At 42.0% G+C, this 11702-nt stretch overlaps 1 pseudogene; it reads right to left on the bottom strand.

Annotated features, from left to right (window-relative positions):
* Positions 1–3556: 3556 nt before the first annotated feature.
* LOC126504782 (CKLF-like MARVEL transmembrane domain-containing protein 6) lies at positions 3557–11298 on the bottom strand (annotated as a pseudogene).
* Between the last annotated feature and the right edge of the window lie 404 nt (positions 11299–11702).

The raw sequence follows: 11702 nt of genomic DNA, 5'->3' as shown, positions 1-11702 counted from the left end.
TATTATATTATATTATATTATATTATTATATTATATTATATTATATTATATTTGTTTTTCTGGGCCTGGGTTACCTAACTAGGGATTTTTTTTTCTAGTGCCATCCATGTGCCTGCAAATTTCAAGATGCCATTTTTTACTGCTGAGTAGTATTCCATTGTGTAAATGTACCACATTTTCCTTACCCATTCTTCACCTGAGGGGAATCTAGGTTGTTTCCAGGTTATGGCTTTTACAAACAATGCTGCTATGAATGTAGTTGAGCATGTGTCCATGATTTTGTGGCTTTTCTGCAATTAGTGTTGTTGAATTCTAACTTTAAACCATAGTGGTCCGATAAGACAGGGGGTTATTCCAATTTTTTTTGTATCTTTTGAGATTTTCTTTGTTACTGAGTATGTGGTTAGTTTTGGAGAAGGGTCCATGAGGTACTGGCAAGAAGATATATTCTTTTGTGTTTGGGTGAAATGTTCTGTAAATGTTTGCTAAGTCCATTTGAATCAGAATATTTGTTAGTTCGCTTATTTCTCTGTTAAGTTTCTGATGTGGGATTCCCCTCTGCATTCTGTGATTACCATTAATTAATAAAGAAACTGCTTTAGCAGGGTAGAACTTAGCTAGGTGGGAAAAACTAAGCTGAATGCTGGGAGAAAGAAGGGTGGAGTCAGAGAGAAGCCATGGAACCACCAGAGATAGACGCTGTGAATTTTACCCAGTAAGCCACAGCCACTTGGCAATACACAGATTACTAGCAATGGGTTAAATTAATATAAGAGTTAGCCAATAAGAAGCTAGAGCTAATGGGACAGGCAGTGATTTAATTCATACAGTTTCCATGTGATTATTTCGGATCTAAGCTAGCCAGGCAGCCGGGAACCAACAAGCAACCTCCTCCAACAAGTTTCTGTCTGGTTGATCTGTTCATTGTGAAAAGTAGGGTGTTGAAATCTCCTACTATCAGTGTGTGGGGTTTGATGTAAGATTTAAGTTTTAGTAATGTTTCTTTTACAAATGAGGATGCCTTGTATTTGGGGCATAGGTGTTTAGAACTGAGACTTCATCTTGATGGACTTTTCCTGTGAAGAATATGAAATGATCTTCTTCATCTCTTTTGAATAATTTTAGTTTGAAGTCTATTTTGTTAGATATTAGGATAGTTACACCAACTTGTTTCCTTGGTCCATTTGATTGGAAAATTTTTTCCCAATCCTTTACTCTGAGGTGATGTCTGTCTTGGAGGTTGAGGTGTGTTTCTTTATTATTATTATTATTATTTTAAAGAAAACAAACTATTTTTTCATAATACATACCAATCTAAGTTCCCACTTCCTTCCCTCCTCCCATTCCCTCCACATACTCTCCTACCCCACCTCAATCCAATCCTCAGAGAGGGTAAGGCACATTGCTTGGGGGAAGGTCCCTTATTATATATAGGCTGAGCAAGGTATCATCCAAAGAGAATGGGTTCCCCAAAAGCCAGCACACCAAGTAGGGATAAATCTTGGTGTCACTGCCAGTGGGCCCTCAGTCTGCCCCAGCCATGAAACTGTCAACCACATTGAGAGGAACTAGTTTAGTCCTATGCTTGTTCCTTCCTAGTCTGGCTAAAGTTGGTGAGCTCCCATTGGCTCAGGTAGACTGTTCCAGTGGGTGTACTGACCATGTTCTTCACCTCTTTGCTTATATTCTCATTCCCACTCTTCAACTGGACTTTGGGAGCTCAGTCTCCAATGCAAGTCTCTGCCTCTGTTTCCATTAGTTCTATGGTGATATTTAAGATATTCATCAGTCTGACTACTGGGCAAGATTGGGTTCCCTTTCCTCTATTGCTTAGGGTCTTAGCTAAGGTCATCCTTGTGGATTCCTGGGGATTTCTCTAAAGCCAGGTTTATTGCTAACCCTATAATGGCTCCCTCAATTAAGATATCTCTTTCCTTGCTCTTATCTCTATCCTTTCTCCTTTCCAATTATCCCATTCCCTCAAGTTCTCCTCATCCCCCTTCTCCCCTCTTCTTCCCCTCCTATTCTCCCTCTCCCCCACCCCCACACTCCCAATTTTGTTAGGTGATCTAGTTGTTCCACTTTTCAGGCTATCTATTTGTCTATCATCTATCTATCTATCTATCTATCTATCTATCTATCTATCTATCTATCTATCATCTATCTATCTATCTATTTCTTAGGGTTCACCTTATTACTTAGTTTCTCTAGGATCATCAAATATAGGCTCAATATCCTTTGTTTATAGCTACTATCCACTTATGAGTGAGAACACACCATATTCACCCTTTTGGGTCTGGGTTACCTCACTCAGGATAATGTTTTTAATTCCATCCATTTGCATGCCAAATTTAAGATGTCATTTTTTTCCCACTGAGTAGCACTCTAATGTGTAAATGTGACACATTTTCTTTATCTATTCATTGATTGAGGGGCATTTAGGTTGTTTCCAGGTTCTGGCTATTACAAATAATGCTGCTAGGAACATAGTTGAACAAATGCCTTTGTAGTATGATTAAGCATCTTTTGGGTACATGCCCAAGAGTGGTATTGCTGGATCCTAAGGTATGTTGATTCCCAATTTTCTGAGAAACTACCATATTGATTTCCAAAGTGTTTGTACAAGTTTGAATTTCCACCATCTTCTCCAGCATAAGCTATCATTGGTGTTTTTGATCTTAGCTATTCTCACTGGTATAAGATGGTATCTCAGAGCTGTTTTGATTTGCACTTTCCTGATGACTAAGGATGTTGAACATTTCCTTAAGTATTATTTGGCCATTTGAGATTCTTCTGTTGAGAATTCTCTGTTTAGTTCTGTACCACATTTTTCAATCAGGTTATTTATAATTTTGATGTCTAATTTCTTGCATTATCTATTTTGGAGATCAGTCCTATGTTTGATGTGGGGTGGTGAAGATCTTTTCCCATTCAGTAGGTTGCCTTTTTGTCTTATTGATTGTGTCCTTTGCTTTACAGAAGCTTCTAAGTTTCAGGAGGTCCCATTTATTTATTGTGCTATTGGGGTTATATTTAGGAAGTGGTTTCCTGTGCCCACGCATTGAAGGCTACTTCCCACTTTCTCTTCTATCAGGTTCAGTGTGGTCGGATTTATATCGAGGTCTTTAATCCATTTGGACTTGAGTTTTGTGCATGGGGATAGATATGGATCTATTTTCATTCTTCTACATGTTGACATCCAGTTATGCCAGCACCATTTGTTGAAGATACTTTCTTTTTCCCATTGTATAATTTTAGCATCTTTATCAAAAAATCAGGTGTCCATAGGTGTGTGGTTAATATCCGGGTCTTCAATTCAATTTCATTGGTCAATCTCCCTACTTTTATTCCAGTACTAAGCAAGCTATTTTCATTACTGGAGCTCTGTAATAGAGCTTGATGTCAGGAATGGTAATGCCTCCAGAAGTTCCTTTATTGTACAGGACTGAGAAGCTGCTCTCCTGCCCCTTCCTTCTCTCCAAAAGACGAGGTGCACACATGACGTAGGTCACATGGAAAGGGAGCTCTCTTCTGGTCTGCAGCACCTGCTCCATCTTTAAGCAATCAGTGGCTCAGTGAGGGCTTCAGCCCTGGCGTTGTTCTCAGGTTTGCTCAGCTGGCTCTCCTGCCCTCTCTCTTACAGCATGACCACAAAGTCAGTTAGGAACAGACTCGCCATAAACTCAAACACAATTGCAGCAATTTCAGCTGTGGTCCCAGCATAGGTAGAAACAAAAATGATAGACGTCAACAGAAACACGCACCCTGTTCCCAGGGTGACGTAAAAATCCAACGACTTGATTCTCCAGCATCCACTCGTGTGTAGTATACGATCAGCAGGACCAGGCTCAGGGGAAAGGCGCTGCAGCTCACAAACTCAAGCCTCCACATAACGACACAACCTCTTCACAGATGAAGGCCAGCAAAGACAGCAGCAGCTGCAAGCCTTTGAGAATGCGCCAAGACCACGGAGGCTGGCTCAGGAAGAAGTAGGCAGCCAGGCCGCTGCGCACACTCCTGCCCGCACCCGGGACCGCCTCAGTGGTGGGACTACACCCCTCGGTTCTCCATCGCCGTTCGGGAGATTACTTTTAATAGTGGATTATTAGTGAGCATAGTAGGAATGTCATCCGTTCTGGTCAGCAACTCTACCTATCCTCAGAGCCATTTTTGAAAATCTTCTCACCTGGTGCACTCAGATCCGTGTACCAGTTGACCAGGCACACCCTAGAATATTACCTGATTTCAGGTGACTGCAATATAGTAGCAAAACTTGGATGGCAAATTTTATTAACTAAGTCTTACAAGACAGCAGAGCCCAGCCAGCTGTCCCATCTCAAGTCGGAGCAAAGGCAGTAAGTATTCCAGCCATCTAGAGAAATAAAAAGAAGATTCCATTTGCTCATGGTTTTTACCAGTTGGGCCCTTCAGAACCACAGGCTTGAATGAGCAGTGAGGGCCTATCCCTTCTCGGCTGAAGAGAAACAAACACAAGGACTAAGGGATTACAGAACTCAGGGAACCATAATACTTCCCAAAGCAGTTAAGGAAGGTCCAACAACAGACACCAAACTATGGGAGATCTAGGAAATGGGAAAGAATTCACAAGAATTCCCTCAAAGGAGTTTAGGAGGCTACAAGAACATGAAAAAAAGGAGAAGCCTTGCAAAGAAAGGCAGTGGATGTGCAGAAGTCTGTCAATCTGCTGGAAGACTTGTCTCCAGGTAGGGGTGGAGCAGCACTAGAACTCATGTCTTCAGCCAGTCGGGCAGTCCAGTGTTCCTGCTTTGAACTCCGCTGTCTCTGAGAGATGCCTTGTGTCCCAGGCTCCTACAAGAAGGCCAAATACAACAGTCAAACACTTTCCTACTTAGAGACAGGTGGGTCCTTTTAAGTACTATTTACTTTCAACTTGTCCTCGAAGCAGATAGATCATCTCGGGCAGGAGTAAGGTTCTTGAGACCTCTCTCTCTCTCTCTCTCTCTCTCTCTCTCTCTCTCTCTCTCTCTCTCTCTCTCTCTCTCTCTCTCTCTCTCTCTCTCTCTCTCTCTCTCTCTCTCTCTCTCTCCCTCTCCCTCTCCCTCTCCCTCTCCCTCTCTCCCTGTTCATGTTCATGAACATATGGGTGGGGGCCAAAAGGTGATCTCAGGTATGATCCCGCCCCATGTCATATCTACCTTATTTTTCTCCAGAAGCTATTGCAGGGTCTCTCATTGGTCGGGGACTCATGATTAAGATTAGCTTGGTCATGGTTTATATGCCTCCAGGTCATACTGCAAGTCTCCCCCTCCTCAGTTTTAGAATTACAGGTGCAGAATACTTCAGCACCCCCAACTTGTTCAGTCAAACACTTGTTTGCATTTGGACTTCAATCAAACATAGGTCTCTAGTATCACTCAATGCCCAGCTTTTAAATGCGGGTTCTGGGGATCTAGCCCAGGTATTTGTGATTGTGCAGCTAGCGCCCCACCATTTGTCTGTGTTATCTCCCCAGCCCAAGACAGTCTCTTTTTTATCAACTTAATGGAGGTGGAATTTATATAAAATAAAATGCAAGCCGGGTGATGGTGGCGCACGCCTTTAATCCCAGCACTCGGGAGGCAGAGGCAGGCGGATCTCTGTGAGTTCGAGACCAGCCTGGTCTACAGAGCTAGTTCCAGGATAGGCTCCAAAGCCACAGAGAAATCCTGTCTCGAAAAACCAAAAAAATAAAAAATAAAATAAAATGCATTCATTTAAAAGTGACAATTTTAACAAATGTTTGCATTACCTTAGCTAAGATATGAAACATGGCTGTCACTCCATAAAGATTCATAAAGCTTGCTCTTGTTCCTTGTCAGTCAACTGTGCCTCCTCCGTCATTGCCAGCTCAGGAAACCATTGGTTTGGTTTCTTTCACTACAGATTCATTTTGTTTAAATTGAAAACTTATATGAAAAGAGTCACATAATGTGAACTAATGGTAAAGTATAGCAGAGTTTTATTATTTATTTATTTATTTATTTTTAGGAAGGGCGATTTCATTTACTGCACCCTGTGAAATGCCAACTGACCGTTTTACTTTGCAAATAGTTTGAAACTCTGGTTGGTCTTCCCTAAGCCAGCTCTGGCATGGTCCCTGCTTCTCCCTGATGCTGTGCAGGTCATTTCTTGAGTGAGAAGTCTAGAGGGTAAGGTTAAGGCAGGACTGAAAAGGATACTTTCTCCAGAGAACATCCTACCCTTCTTATACGTGATGACTCATGCAGCTGCAACTGTCTGAACAGTTAACGTTCCATCATTTTGTGGCTACTGGCCACACTGGAATTTCCCAGGATGCCTTTGTCAACTTTGATGCTTTCGGTGTGCCTAAAGTGGTCTACCTATAGGGAGATTAAAAACTGAAAAGTTGAGAAAGTAAGTTTCGGTACTTCTTAATATTCTTGTTGGCTTACTTCCTTTTTAAAAAATGATATCTGTGTGCCAGCAATTTCTTATTGTCACTTCTGACCAACTGTGTCCTCTTTATCTTCTCTTGTTGATAAGATCCTTGTAATGTATTTATATTTCAGACGAAGCTGATAGCCCACTCCCATTTTTGACAAGATCATTTGATCCTATCCATCTTAAGTTGTCCAGGCAGCACTGTGAGGAGCACCATGCTAGGTTCTGAGGGTAAATAGCAGGCAGCCAAGTGCTCAGTGAGTTCACAGCTGATACAGGATGCCCAGGTAACAACTCTAATCCCAAAATTCTCCTTTCTCTTCCCATGAGGGAGACCCTGTGTACATTTGGGAATGAGAGGAAATGCAGGACGCCATGTTTGAATTATTGTCTTGGTTATTTCCCTATGCCACCTGCTCTGGACTGCATGGCTATTAGCCAGCATTCACCGCACTGGTGGTTGTGATATGGCACTTGGTATGGGACCTTTCCACAGCCATTGTTTCAGGCTTCATGAAAGTGTTAAAATCAATATGGGGGGACAGATCCCATTTTTTTCTGGCAGACCTCAGCATCCGTGTCTCAGAGTGGCAATACAGAAGCTTCAAAACCTCCCCCTGGTTACAATGTATCTTACTACCCAAGAAAATATAACTAGGAAGTTAAATAAATGGTAAGGGTGTACTTTTAGTTGTCCAAAGAGCATTGCTAACTGAAGCTGTTATTCCTTAGGACGGCTTGTTAATATAAATCGCTCGCTCAGAAGGTCTTTGAAGACCCCAGGTCACTGTGTTCTGCGATCAGTTGAACCCAAAGTGTTTTTCCAAAAATTTAACTTTATAAAATCAGCTTTCACAGACAGTTGTTTTATTTATTATTATTATTATTATTAATTTGTTTGTATATTAAAAATTTCCACCTCACAGACAGTTGTTTTAAAGGTAACTTTCTGAAATTACAAAAGATTTATTAGACAGCAGAAACAAAACCAAACAAGTTAGTAACTTCTATTCCCAGGTTCTGAAAATTAATCTAAGACTGCTATCGCCAATCAAAATCGGAGCAGGCGAAAGGCTATGGGCTAGAGCCAGAGTTCAAGTAATCTGAAATTACCTTGATATGATTTTAAGCTCACAGGATAGGAAGAGATATTTGGAACTTAAGGATATATAGGGATATATTAACCTTTCCTCAGAGGTTACACAGCAGACGAGGAGTGTGTCGAAGAAGCCTCTGCCTTCAGAGCCGCGCTCAGACAAATCCCACCTCTGACAAAAGGTACCTGAGCAAATAGATAGGCCAGGAAGTTAAGGTTGAAAATGAACAGCGCTGGGAAATGATGGATTTGGAAAATGAATGTGTTTTCACAGAGATGTGAAGTGGGGTGGGGGAGGAGAAGGGGATATGATTCATGAAGATTTAGTGGCCTAGTTCTAAGCAGTGCGGCCTGGTACCAGTGATTCAGCCTCTGGATAGATACTGTCGGATCGTGATTTACAGCCCGGGATCTGGGAGGGGGATGAAGAATGCTATTTGCATTGATCATGCAGTCCTATTTCATCAGAGTTTAGATCTTCAGAATAAATGGGAGGCACTTGATAATATTTGTATAGTAAATGGCTGGGAATTGATTGTCAGTGACAAATAAAGCGGGCTTGAAAACAAACGGACTGAAAAAAGATTTAAAAATTATAATTGCCTATGAATGCAAAATTGGTTTATTCAGCTCTGGATCCAGGCTCTATTTTCTTATGGGTTGACAGGCAATTTAAACCACAAAATTAAACAGTAAAGGATATGGTTTTAAAATAAATGAATCTGGAGTCTAGTCTTTTTTTTTTTTTTTTTAATCTCAGAAGAAATCTAAACTTTCTGTGAAGTGCACTCTCTTGTCCCAACTTCCCTTTTACTTAAACAAAGCTCCTGTTTGCGGTGACTCTGTGGATTTGTCGACAGGGGGCTGCCCCTGTAGGACAGCTTTTGTGAAATAGCTCATTATTTTGGTTTCAGATTTTTTCCATCAGAAAGTTGTTCAACTGATTCCCTTGCAAAACCCACCTTAGGATTTGTGTGTGTGCTATTAGATTTTTATCTGTGCTTTTGGAAAGTGCCATTGATCTTTTTCTCAACCATGCCCAGTCTCCCAGAAGCAAACAAAAGGTGGGTTGCCAGAATGCTTTCTTAATGATCACCCAGAAGATTCCCTGGTGAGAAGGGTAAGAAATACTTTTTTTTTTGGTCACCAACCTGAGAGGCAAGATTGGCTTAGTTTTGCGGCTATGACCTGGGTACTCACTCAGGGCTCCGTACTTAGAAGGGCCCTCACCTTGATGTAAAGTTCTGCGGTCGTGGTTCTATTTTCATCTTGTTTCATCTGTGTTTCACCATGTCTCACACATGATCTAGTTGTTGATTGCTAACTCCGTAGCTGACATTTATGGTGTTCTCATTTGTGTGCCATGCATTGTTTTAAGCATGCCACCATAATGAATATTTGCACTAGTTATAGCGTTAGTTGTTTTGGGGTCCCACTTTACAGATGAGAAACTGAGCCAGACAGAGCCATCGGGCAACATCAGAAACTGATGGAACATTGTCCGACCTGTATGTATCCCTGGCGTCTGAAGCTCCAGCTCCCCGTCTTTAACTCTCGCGATCCCTGCCTCCTTCTGTTACTTCCCCTGCTAGACCTCATTCCAATTTCTCATTGGTTGTTAGTGGTGTGGTCAATGGGGAAAACTTATGGACGGCTATAACAGGCCTGCTTACTGAAAATGTGCTTGATAAACGCAAACATACGACCGGAAGTTGAGACGAAGTGCCTCAATTTCGTTTAAATTAACTCACTGTGACTTTGGGCAACATTTTGATGCAAGGGAAGAAAGAAGGGAAAGTGGTCCAGGAAAGTGGAATCAGGGTCCGCAGCCTGTGTGGAGTGAGAAGACATGTTGGACGGCTGGGCAGTCTAACAAATGAACGCAGAAAGGAGTACAATCCTTGTCGCAATTTGATTGTGGCAGATGCTGGGGAACCAAACATCTGAGGTTTAATTTGGTTTAGGGGAACTGAGTGGGAACAACTTCTTTTCTGATTTGCAGGTGGCAGAATTGATGGCTGGGGTGTGCGTGCGTGTGTGTGGAGCGGGAGACGGCTAACGCAGGACAAATGTTGAGCGGTGCTGCAAGACACTTGTGTGCAGGTGGGGCTGGGTGAGGGGTTTACAAACTAATTGGTTTCAGACTCCTCAGTGCGGCCTTTGGGCTGCCACCTCCCACCATTATCTAGCATGTGGCGCATGGTAGACACTCGGTATTTGTGAGTAAAGAAGGAATCTAGCCATCGTCTACTCTATTTCAGTCAGGCTCAGTTGCTAAGACCTCTTTGTCTGCTGGGCAAATTTTAAGACACATCCAGTCCTGCCCTTATAGTTTTTGATATCCAGAGCAGGGCTAAGACCATGAATACTATGTCTTAGATCGTGTTTTATCTCCCGTGCCCTACATAATAAATAAATGGTTGAATGTTGTTAGCATGGGATGAAAGTCATACCCAATTCATCAGGCCCTCATGTCCTTACTTGCTAATAAGCTAAATACGGAGTCTCCGTTCATTAAATTTTGATATCCTGATGCACTGTGCTCATTACCGATAGACTCAGTTGATGGCCTCTTACCATGAATTCGCTGAGGTGCTGAATATTGGTGTGGTATGTGACATAAAAGTAAATATGTATTTGTGTTTCCTAACATGGATATAAAACCCTTGTAATTTCTTGACTGATGGAATGAGAGAAACATCTTTATTTGTGATAAACCATTCTGAGCTACATCTGCATCTAGACTTAGATGTCTGTTTTGAACCCCTAGACAGCTTCACGGTAGCAGCCGACTGATAGGGGAACTAACCACATAATTACAAGGTAGGAACTCCTGTCTCCAGTCCATGATGTTTGCAGGGGGAAGAGTGGCTAGAAGTTGAGCTAAACACCAATGCTTAACAATGAAATCAATCATGCTTATGCAAAACCCGTAAACCATGGGGTTTTAGAACTTCTAGTTTGATGAATGCATTCATGTATGGGAAAAAACATCAACTCCACAGGGAAGCTCTTGCACTCTGGATGCTTCTAGACCTTGCTCTATGTGTCTCTTCATCTGATTGTTCATTTTTGTCCTTTGTATTATCATTTATAATAGACTAGAAAAGTCAACCAACTGTTGTCCTGAGGTCTGGCAAATGAGTTTGTGAGAATCCTTGCTTTATAGCTGTTCAGTCAGAGGTATGGGGAGCCAGATTTGCAGTAATAGAAGGCAACCTTGTGGGAGTGAACCGTTAGCCTGAGAATTTCTATTCAAATTTTGAGTAGTTAGTAGCAGAATTGATTGAACTGTTAGATATCTTGTTGATGTCTAGAGAGCCGGAATACTCATTATTGGTGTGGGAAAAGCCATATACTTGGTATTTTAAGTGTTTAGTATACACATTAGGGTAGTAGCTGGTAATCTAGATGAGCAAACTTGCTCTGATAGGAATCAGCTAAGAGGATGATGGGAAGTAGCTACTTTACAGATAATGCCCATCTTTGATGAGCAGCCTGGCCCCTGCCTCCATGTCACCATATGCACAACTGGAAGAACTGGTGACCCTGATATTATTGTCATCTCTAGCAAAGTTCTTTGCCATCCCCAACATTTCTATCGTCGTTCTGGCCTCACGAAGCACAGCACAGCATATTCAAACCTGTCTGCTTCTGTCTTTGTGCACCAGGTGCATGTCTGATGCCTGCAGAGGCTGGAAGTAGGCATCCGACCCCCTGGGACTGGAGCTACTGATGTCGCCATGTGGGGTCCCCAGAGGAGCAGCCAGTGCTTTCATCTCCTGAGCCATCTCTCCGGCTCCTCCGCGTCTGTCTAGGAGCAGTCTAGGCAATTTATCTTCTCTCTGGAGATTTTACCTTTTTAAGAATATCAGACCTGTATTTATGAGCAGAGAGGTAAAGAACTGTTGCTCATTGGTATGGTTGAAATGGGCCTTTTTCTACTCACCTCAACTATTTATAGTGGATGTAAGGGGAGTTTTATCATGTGTAAGAGACGTCACCACCCATCTCTGTTCGGAAATGTTCTCAGCATTTAGGCACTAAGTTAAAAGGCGTTACACACTAAATATGCAAGACAATGTCACTCCATATTAAGCATTTTTGTTCTTAATTACACAAAATGACAGAATCATCAAGTGGCTTAATTTAACGTTTTCTTGACGAGTTCTGTGTGCAGAGG

Source organism: Alexandromys fortis, unplaced genomic scaffold, assembly GCF_014885135.2.
Source record: "Alexandromys fortis isolate MF-2015 unplaced genomic scaffold, M_Fortis_MF-2015_v1.1 scaffold_32, whole genome shotgun sequence".
NCBI lineage: Eukaryota > Metazoa > Chordata > Mammalia > Rodentia > Cricetidae > Alexandromys > Alexandromys fortis.
This window is presented reverse-complemented; position numbering and strand designations above follow the sequence as displayed.